Source organism: Aotus nancymaae, unplaced genomic scaffold (assembly GCF_030222135.1).
Source record: "Aotus nancymaae isolate 86718 unplaced genomic scaffold, 86718_ANA_hifiasm-v0.15.2.pri h1tg000002l, whole genome shotgun sequence".
Classification (NCBI taxonomy): domain Eukaryota; kingdom Metazoa; phylum Chordata; class Mammalia; order Primates; family Aotidae; genus Aotus; species Aotus nancymaae.
In genome coordinates this window covers 26998855-27008251 of record NW_026988413.1, presented here as the reverse complement: position 1 = coordinate 27008251, position 9397 = coordinate 26998855, and positions in this window count along the sequence as shown.

Below are 9397 nucleotides of genomic sequence, written 5' to 3'. Positions count from 1 at the left end.
AGGAGGGCTGTAGTGTTTAGGACACTCTTGATTAGTCGTTTCCTTCGTCAACTAGCATATTTAAGTTAAGAGATTTTTAGAACGCTGTCTCTCCAAATTCAGCAGGGATGAGGGGCCCAAGTTAGTTTTCAAGTAACAATAGTTAGTTTTCGAGGAACAATAGAGAATGTCTCAAAGTAGGCCCCACAAGGGTTGACCATTTCTTCCTCTTTTCATTGTCTTCCAGTTACTTTAGATTTTCCAGGAACTCATTCTCTGAGACGGAGTTTTGCTCTTGTTGCCCAGGCTGGAGTGCAATGGTGCTATCTTGGCTCACTGCAACCTCCGCCTCTCGGGCTCAAGCAAGTCTGCTGCCTCAGCCTTCTGAGTAGCTGGGATTACAGGTGTGTGCCCCCATGTCTGGCTAATTTTTGTATTTTAGTAGAGACGGGTTATTGGTCTCTTGGCCAGGCTGGTCTCGAACTCCTGACCTCAGGTGTTCCGCCCGCCTCGGCCTCCCAAAGTGCTGGGATTACAGGCATGAGCCACTGTGCCTGGGCTTGACTTGTTATTTAATGTGTTACAGAGGCACATTAATTACTCTATCACAGCTGGGTGCAGTGGCTCACTCCTGTAATGCCAGCACTTTGGGAGGCTGAGGTGAGCAGATTGCTTGAGCCCAGGAGTTTGAGACCAGCCTGGACAACATGACGAAACCCTGTCTCTATAAAAATCACAGAAATTAACCAGTTGTCGTGGCGCATGCTTGTAGTCTCAGCTACTTGGGCGGCTGAGATGGGAGGATAACCTGAGCCCAGGAGGTTGAGGCTGCAGTGAACCGTGATTGCTGCACTGCACTCCAGCCTAGACAAGAGTGAGACCCTGACTCAAAAAAAAATTTACTAGATTATAAATTTAATTATTTTAATATTTTGCTATCTATATTTCAATATAATTCATTTCCTTTGTAATCCTACACATCTTATTTTATGCGTTAAAAACATTATTCTGGAGGCTGGGGGCGGTGGTTCACACCTGTAATTCCAGCACTTTGGGAGGCTGAGGCAGGTGGATCACGAGGTCGGGAGTTCAAGACCAGCCTGGCCAACATAGTGAAAGCCTGTCTCTACTAAAAATACAAAAAATAGCCAGGCGTAGTGGTGGGCGCCTGTAATCCCAGCTACTTGGGAGGCTGAGGCAGGGAATTCCTTGAACCTGGTAGGCAGAGGAGGCAGTGAGTCAAGATGGCGCCACTGCACTCCAGCCTGGGCGACACAGTGAGACTCCGAGTCTCAAAACAAAAACAAAAACAAAACATTATTCTGAAAAAGTGTCCATAGGCTCCACCAGGTTGATAGAAGTTTAAAAAAAAAAAAAAAACCCTGTTTTTTGTTTGTTTTTTTTGAGACAAGGTTTACTCAGTCTCTCAGGCTGGAAAGACCTCCTAGCTGAGTAGCTGGGACCACAAGGTGGCGCCACCACACTACTAATTTTTAAATTTTAGTAGCGACGGGGTCTTGCAGTCTTGGCCTCAAGCAATCCTCGTGCCTCAGCCTACCGAAGTGCTGGGATTACAGGAGTGAGCCCTTCACCCAGCCAAGAACTCCTGATTATAAGGAGCAATATCTGCTTGGAGAAACCAGAACAGTGTCCTATGAACAAATTCCTCAGGGAGATTAAAGTCAGTGGAGCCCTTCCTTCTTTCCTTCCCTCCTTCCCTCCTTCCCTCCCCTCCCTTCCTTCCCTTCTCCTCCCTCCCTCCCTTCTTTCCTTCCTTCCTTCTTCCTTCCTTCCTTCCCTCCCTCCCTCTTTCCCTTCTTCCCTTCCTCCCTCCTTCCCTTCCTCCCTCTGTTGCTCCCTCCCTCTGTTGCTGAGCCTGGAGTACAGTGACGCGATCTCGGCTCACTGCAACCTCCACCTTCTGGGTTCATGAGATTCTCATGCCTCAGCCTCCCAAGTAGCTGGGATTAAGGCGCCCATCACCACACCTGGCTAATTTTTTTTTATTTTTAGCAGAGACAGGGTTTCACCATGTTGGCCAGGATAGTCTCTCTAGACTTCAAATGATCCACCCACCTCAGCCTCGTAAAGTGCTGGGATTACCAGTGTGAGCCACCATGCCCAGTCCCTTTTTTTTCTTTTTCCTTTTTTTTTTGAGACAGGATCTCACTCTGTCGCCAAGGCTGGAGTGCAGTGGCATGAACACAGCTCACTACAGCCTCAACTTCCCCATAGCTGATCCTCCCATCTCAGCCTCCAGAGCAGTGTCTGGGACCACAAGGCAGGCACCACCACACCCTACTAATTTTTGTATTTTTTGTAGTGATGGGGTTTCACCTGTTGCCTAGGCTGGTCTCGAACTCCTGGGTTCAAGTATTCCGCCCACCTTCACCTCCTAAAGGTCTGGATTACAGGCATGGGCTGCCCTACTCTGTCAAACATTTTAACCTACTGTATAAGGATATCCTCAGATTCACTCAGATCTTGACAAATTATCTTTCCTGTTTAGAGAAATCCCTCTCCCACCTTTAATTTTTTTTGAAAGGAAAGATTGTTCATATGCTGAAGACAACTTCAACTTAGCTTTTGTTTGGAGTCTTTGAGTGATTTTAACATCTTTTGTTTAATTTTTGCTTGTTTTTACAACAACTTTAATTAATTCATTTTTGAGACAGTGTCTTGCTCTGTCACCCAGGCTGGAGTGCAGCCATGAGATCATAGCTCACTGCAGCCTCGAACTCTTGAGTTCAAGGGATCCTCCTACCTCTACCTCCCAAGTATCTGGGACTATAGATAGGCACAGGCTATCATGCCTGGTTAATTTGTATACATATATATATATATATATATATATATATATATTTTTTTTTTTTTTTTTTTTTTTTTTTTTGTAGAAACAGAGGTCTCACTATGTTGCCCAAGCTGATCTTGAACTGGGCTCAAGCCATCCTCCTACCTCAGCCTCCCAAAAGACTGGGATTACAGACATGAGCCAGTGCACCTGGCCTTAAACTCACATTTCAAACTTCCAGTGTGCTGATTTGGGCCTGAGAAATCTTTAGTAGTTGTTTTCACCAATGGTGACAGAAGGATGGTTGCAGGTATTTACTTACTTTATTTTTAAAAATTATTTATTTATTTCTTATTTTTTAGTTTTTCTGAGATGGAGTCTTGCTCTGTCACCCAGGCTGGAGTGCAGTGGCATGTTCTCGGATCACTGCAACTTCTGCTTCCCAAGTTCAGGTGATTCTCCTGCCTCAGCCTTCTGAGTAGCTGGGATTACAGGCATGTACCACCACACCCGGCTAACTTTTTTTGTACTTTTAGTAGAGACAGGATCTCACCACGTTGGCTAGGCTGGTCTCCAACTCCTGGCCTCAGGTGATCCACCTGCCTTGGCCTCCCAAAGTGCTGCAATTACAGGCATGAGCCACCGAGCCCGGCCCTCGTTGCAGATTTCAAAAATAAAGGAATAGCAATGTACTCCAGATGTGATGGCTCACCCCTGTAATCCCAGCATTTTGGGAGGCTGGGGTGGGTGGAGCACTTGAGGTCAGGAGTTCGAGACAAGCCTGGCAAACATGGTGAAAACTTGCCTCTACTAAAAGTACAAAAATGTCAGCCAGGTGTGGTGGTGCATGCCTGTAATTCCAGCTACTCAAGAAGCTGAGGCAGAAGAATTACTCGAACGTGGGAGTTGGAGGTTGCAGTGAGCTGAGATTATGCCACTGCACTCCAACCTGGGCAACACAGTGAGACTCTGTCTCAAAAAAAAAAAAAAGAAAGAAAGAAAAAGAAACACAGTGGAACTCTGTCAGTACGAAAAATAAGCAAAATTAGCTGGGTGTGGTGATGCAGGCCCGTGACCAGCTATCGGGAGGTTGAGGTGGGAAGACGACTTGAGCCCAGGAGGTCAAGGCTGCAGTGAGCCAAGATTGCACCACTGCACTCCAGCCTGGATGACAGATAAGACCCTGTCTCAAAAAACAAACAAAAACTGTGGGGGGGAAGACCCCATAAGTGCCGAGGCAGGAGTCAGAAGCCTCAGCCTATTCCCATATAAATAATGAAGAAGAAAATAACTAGAGATATAACCATAGCAGTTATTCACAGGTGATCTTAGTTATTCATATGTGATCTTAGTTATTAACAGGTGATCTTAGTTCTTTTATTAATGCCTTTCGGTCGTGAAGTGTGAACGTGGGGTGACATTGTGAAAGGACCCTAAGGCAGCACACTTTAAGCCCTCTGTCACCCCCATGTAAGGGCTGCTGGAGGGCGCCTTGGCTGAGTGGCAGCACCAGCTCTGGGAATGCGCCTGCTGTTTAGCCAGCTAGGGAAGGAGAAGTCCAAGACAGCTGAGACATCTCCCTCCCCGGAGAAGTTAAGAGAAAACTCCGCTCCTCCAAGCTCTTGTGGTGGGCCTGATGCTGTCAGGTAGGCCTGCAGACATCCCGGGGCTTAATTGTCTGTATGTGATGCTGTGCTTCAGTGGTCACATTCCATGTCCACTCTCATGTTCCGCTTCTCACCTGGTTCCCTTTTTCTTAGAAGAGATAATCAGTGAAAGTAATATAAATCTTAATGTCTTCGCCCACTTTTGAATGGGCTTGTTTGTTTTTTTCTTGTAAATCTGCTTTAGTTCGTGGTAAATTCTGGATATCAGCCCTTTGTCAGATGGGTAAACTGCAAAAATTTTTTCCCATTCTCTTGGTTGACGATTCACTCTAATGACTGTTTCTTTTGCCGTGCAGAAGCTGTGGAGTTTGATCAGGTCCCATTTGTCTATTTTGGCTTTTGTGGTCAATGCTTTTGGTGTTTTGGTCATGAAGTCCTTGCCTACGCCTATGTCCTGAATGGTTTTGCCTAGATTTTCTTCTAGGGTTTTTATGGTGTTAGGACAGACACTTTACAAAAGAAGACATACATGAGGCCAACAAACATATGAAAAAATGCTCATCATCACTGGTCATTAGAGAAATGCCAATCAAAACTACATTGAGATACCATCTCACACCAGTTAGAATGCGATCATTAAAAAATCTGGAGACAACAGATGCTGGAGAGGATGTGGAGAAATAGGAACACTTTTACACTGTTGGTGGGAGTGCAAATTAGTTCAACCATTGTGGAAGACAGTGTGGCGATTCCTCAAGGACCTAGAAATAGAAATTCCATTTGACCCAGCAATCCCATTGCTGGGTATATATCCAAAGGATTATAAATCGTTCTACTATAAGGACACATGCACACGAATGTTCATTGCAGCACAGTTTACAATAGCAAAGACCTGGAACCAACCCAAATGCCCATCGATGATAGACTGGACAGGGAAAATGTGGCACATATACACCATGGAATATCATGCAGCCATCAAAAACGATGAGTTCGCGTCCTTTGTAGGGACATGGATGAACACCATCATTCTCAGCAAATTGACACAAGAACAGAAAATCAAACACCGCATGTTCTCACTCATAGGCGGGTGTTGAACAATGAGAACACACGGACACAGGGAGGGGAGCACTACACACTGGGGTCTGTTGAGGGGGAAAAAGGGGAGGGACAGCAAGGGGTGGGGAGGTGGGGAGAGAGAGCATGGGGAGAAATGCCAGATATAGGTGAAGGGGAGGAAGGCAGCAAATCACACTGCCATTTGTGTACCTATGCAACAATTTTGCATGTTCTTCACATGTACCCCAAAACCTAAAATACAATTTAAAAAAAAGAAATAAAATAAGTAAATAAAATTAAAAAAAACTTAATGTCTTTGTTTTTTCTTGACAAGTGTGGAAAAGTGCTGATGCATTATGCTCCTTACCTCATCTCGGCTACCTGAAATTCTTGAGCCCCTGCCTATATAACACATGATGTACTTCACCCTATCACTGACCACCAATGCCACGCCCTACCTACCCTGCCCCCAGCTTTGTACTCAATAAAAGTCAGAGCGTCCAGCCACTTGGGGCCACTGCCAGACTCTGTGCTTTGGTTGGCAGTAGACCCCCGGGCCCAAACTCTCTTTTCTCTATCTCTGTGTCTTGCGTCTTTTATTTCTACAGTTTCTTGTCTCCACACCAGCAGAAGGGCTCACAGGACCCTGCAGTGCTGGACCTTACAAAAAAAACAAAACAAAACCCTCAAAAAACAATGTATAGAGCTAAGACATATTGTATTAAACAACAGAAAACTATCTGCTGAATACATATTGTATAAAAGTACAGAAAACTATCTGCTGATTGAGTACTATCCCTGTTAAAACTCACACTTTGAAGAGACCCCCTAAACAGGCTTTGTGTGAGCAACATGGCTGTTTATTCACCTGGGTGCAGGTGGGCTGAGGCCAAAAAGGGCGTTAGCAAAGGGCGTGGGATAGGAGTTGGTTTTATAGGTTGGGGCAAAGTTTTTGGGGAGGGGGCAGGGGTGTTACGGAGTAAGATCAGTTACAGTGGTGGGGGTAGGGGCGAGGAATATACATTATCATAAATTCAGTTATAATGATGGGTGGGGTAAAGAGTAAGAGTAGTTAAAGCGTAAGATGGTAGGGTGGGGCGGAGGGATATTCACAGAGCAAGAACAGTTAAGATGGCAGGATGGGGTGAGCCATCTTACCGGGGGGTCGGGGGTGGGGTGGGGGGAAGCTCCACTGGGCTATCAGGGATAATGGTGAACACAGGCCGGGGGTGAGGGGTGATCAGCCGAGGCAGGCAGGACTTCAGACTTTCTGGGTCCAGGTTTGCACGTGGAGGCCTGACAATCCCGAATTACATTTATGTAATAAGTAAAAACAGAGTACCTGCACAGGTCTACAGATGTGTGCATGTATACATAGAGAACTAAAACTATATCAAACTCTGTGTGTGTGTGTGTGTGTGTGCGCGTGCGTGCGCACGCACATGCATGTGCCTGTGTGTATGTGTCTGTGTGTTTGAGTCGGAATTTCACTCTTGTTGCCCAGGCTGGAGTACAATGGTGCCTTCTTGGCCCACTGCAACCTCTACCTGCTGGGTTCAAGCAATTCTTCTGCCTCAGCTTCTCAAGTAGCTAGGATTACAGGCACCTGCCACCATGCCCAGCTAATTTTTCTATTTTTAGTAGAGACAAGTTTTCATCATGTTGTGCAAGCTGGTCTCAAACTCCTGATCTCAGGTGATCCACCCACCTTGTCCTCCCAAAGTGCTGGGATTACAGGCATGAGCCACTGCGCCTGGCTGTACTCATTATTTTTAACATTAGAATTGAATTTAAAGACAGTAAAGTTACTGTCTTAATCTATTTTATGCTTCTGTAAGACAATACCACGGACTGGATAATTTATAATGAACAGAAATCTATTAGGCTCATGGTTCTGGAGGCTCAGAAGCCTGAGATCCCGAAGCCATATCTGGATAGGGCCTTCTGGCTGCATCTTAACATGGCAAAAAGCATCACATTGGGTGAGAGAGAGTGAGAGGGAAAGGCAGAGGAAAGGAGGAAGAGAGAGAGAGAGGCGCCAAAGTTATCCTTTTACTGGGAACCCACTCCTGAGATAACTAACCCATTCCTGCAATAACAGCATTAATCCATTCATGAGGGCAGAACCCTTAGGTCCTAATCACTCTTAAAGGTCCCACTCCAGCCGGGCACAGTGGCTCACACCAGTAATCCCAGCACTTTGGGAGGCCAAGGTGGGTGGATCACCTGAGGTCAGGAGTTCAAGACCAACCTGGCCAACATGGTGAAACCCTGTCTCTACTAAAAAAAAATAATAATACAAAAAATTAGCTGTGCGTGGTGGCGGGCTACTGTAATCCCAGCTACTGGGGAGGCTGAGGCAAGAGAATCACTTGAACCCAGGAGATGGAGGTTGCAGTGAGCCGAGATCATAGCACTGCTCTTCAGGCTGGGATGACAGAGTGAGACTCTGTCTCAAAAAAAAAATTCCCACTTTTACAGATTGGGGATTAAGTTTCCAACACATGAACTGTGGGGGACACATTCGAATCATAGCAGTTACCCATATAGCTATTGAGTCAAATCTTGGGACTATGAAAATGTTCTATGTCATTGTCTTATTTCATCTCTCCCAGTTGATTAATTAAAAAGCATTGCTTAAGAATCTACTTTGGGGGCCGGGCGCGGTGGCTCACGCCTGTAATCCCAGCACTTTGGGAGGCCGAGGCGGGTGGATCACGAGGTCAAAAGATCGAGACCATCCTGGTCAACATGGTGAAACCCCGTCTCTACTAAAAATACAAAAAGTTAGCTGGGCACGGTGGTGCGTGCCTGTAATCCCAGCTACTCAGGAGGTTGAGGCAGGAGAATTGCCTGAACCCAGGAGGCGGAGGTTGCGGTGAGCTGAAACTCCGTCTCAAAAAAAAAAAAAAAGAAAAAAAAAGAATCTACTTTGGCTGGGTGTGGTGGCTCATGCCTGTAACCCAATGCTTTAGAAGTTCAAGGCAGGAGGATGGCTTGAGGCCAGGAGTTCTAGACCAGCTGGAGCAACAAGGTACGACCACCCTCTCATTCACCAACACTGCCCCATCTCTACAAAAAAGTACAAAATTAGCCAGGTACTTGTACTTAGGAAGCTGAGACAGGAGGATCCTTTGAGTCCAGAGTTCAAGGTTGCAGTGAGCTATGATGGTGCCACTGCACTCCAGCCTGCGTGACAGAGGAGACCTTATTTCACCACACACACACACACACACACACACACACACACACACACACACAACCTCTGTATAGTAAATATCTCAATCCATTGTACTTTATGGTTTGCATCTATTTCTCACAACTCTAGAGATAGTGTATTAATGATAATTTTATTGGCTTCAGGTAACAAATCCAATTTAATCTAACCTAAAGAAGAAGGAAAACTTAGTAGAACAGTGTTTCTTAAAATTGAGATCTCCCTGCCTCGGCCTCCCAAAGTGCTGGGATTGCAGGCGTGAGCCACCGTGCCAGGCCTGTGATAGATAGATCTTAATGTGGCAGTTAGAAGATATTTGGGAGCAGAGGTTTTTTCCCTCAGGCTGCTGCTTATAGGCACCTCCATTCTCCATTATAAACACCCAACTCAATTCACTGTAGCTGGAGTGATCTTTGAAAACAAATCTGATCGTGTCACCTCTCTGCTTAAAGCCTTCAATGCTCCTCACTCTGTTAGGATTCAATCTAAGCTCCTTGATGAGGTTTACCTTTTCAGTGTCATCTCGAGCAGAATTGCTCAACTTCTTCCCCATTCTAGAATGGCACATTATGTCTCACCTCTTATTTTGTGGTGCTAGCGGTGGATGATGCTTAGTGGGTAGATCTCTTAATTCATTAGGGGTTGCAAAATGGTGACATTCTATCATTCCTTATTTATTTGTTTCTTGGAATACTCTTTTTTTTTTTTGACATGGAGTCTGGCTCTGTAGCCCAGGCTGGAGTGCAG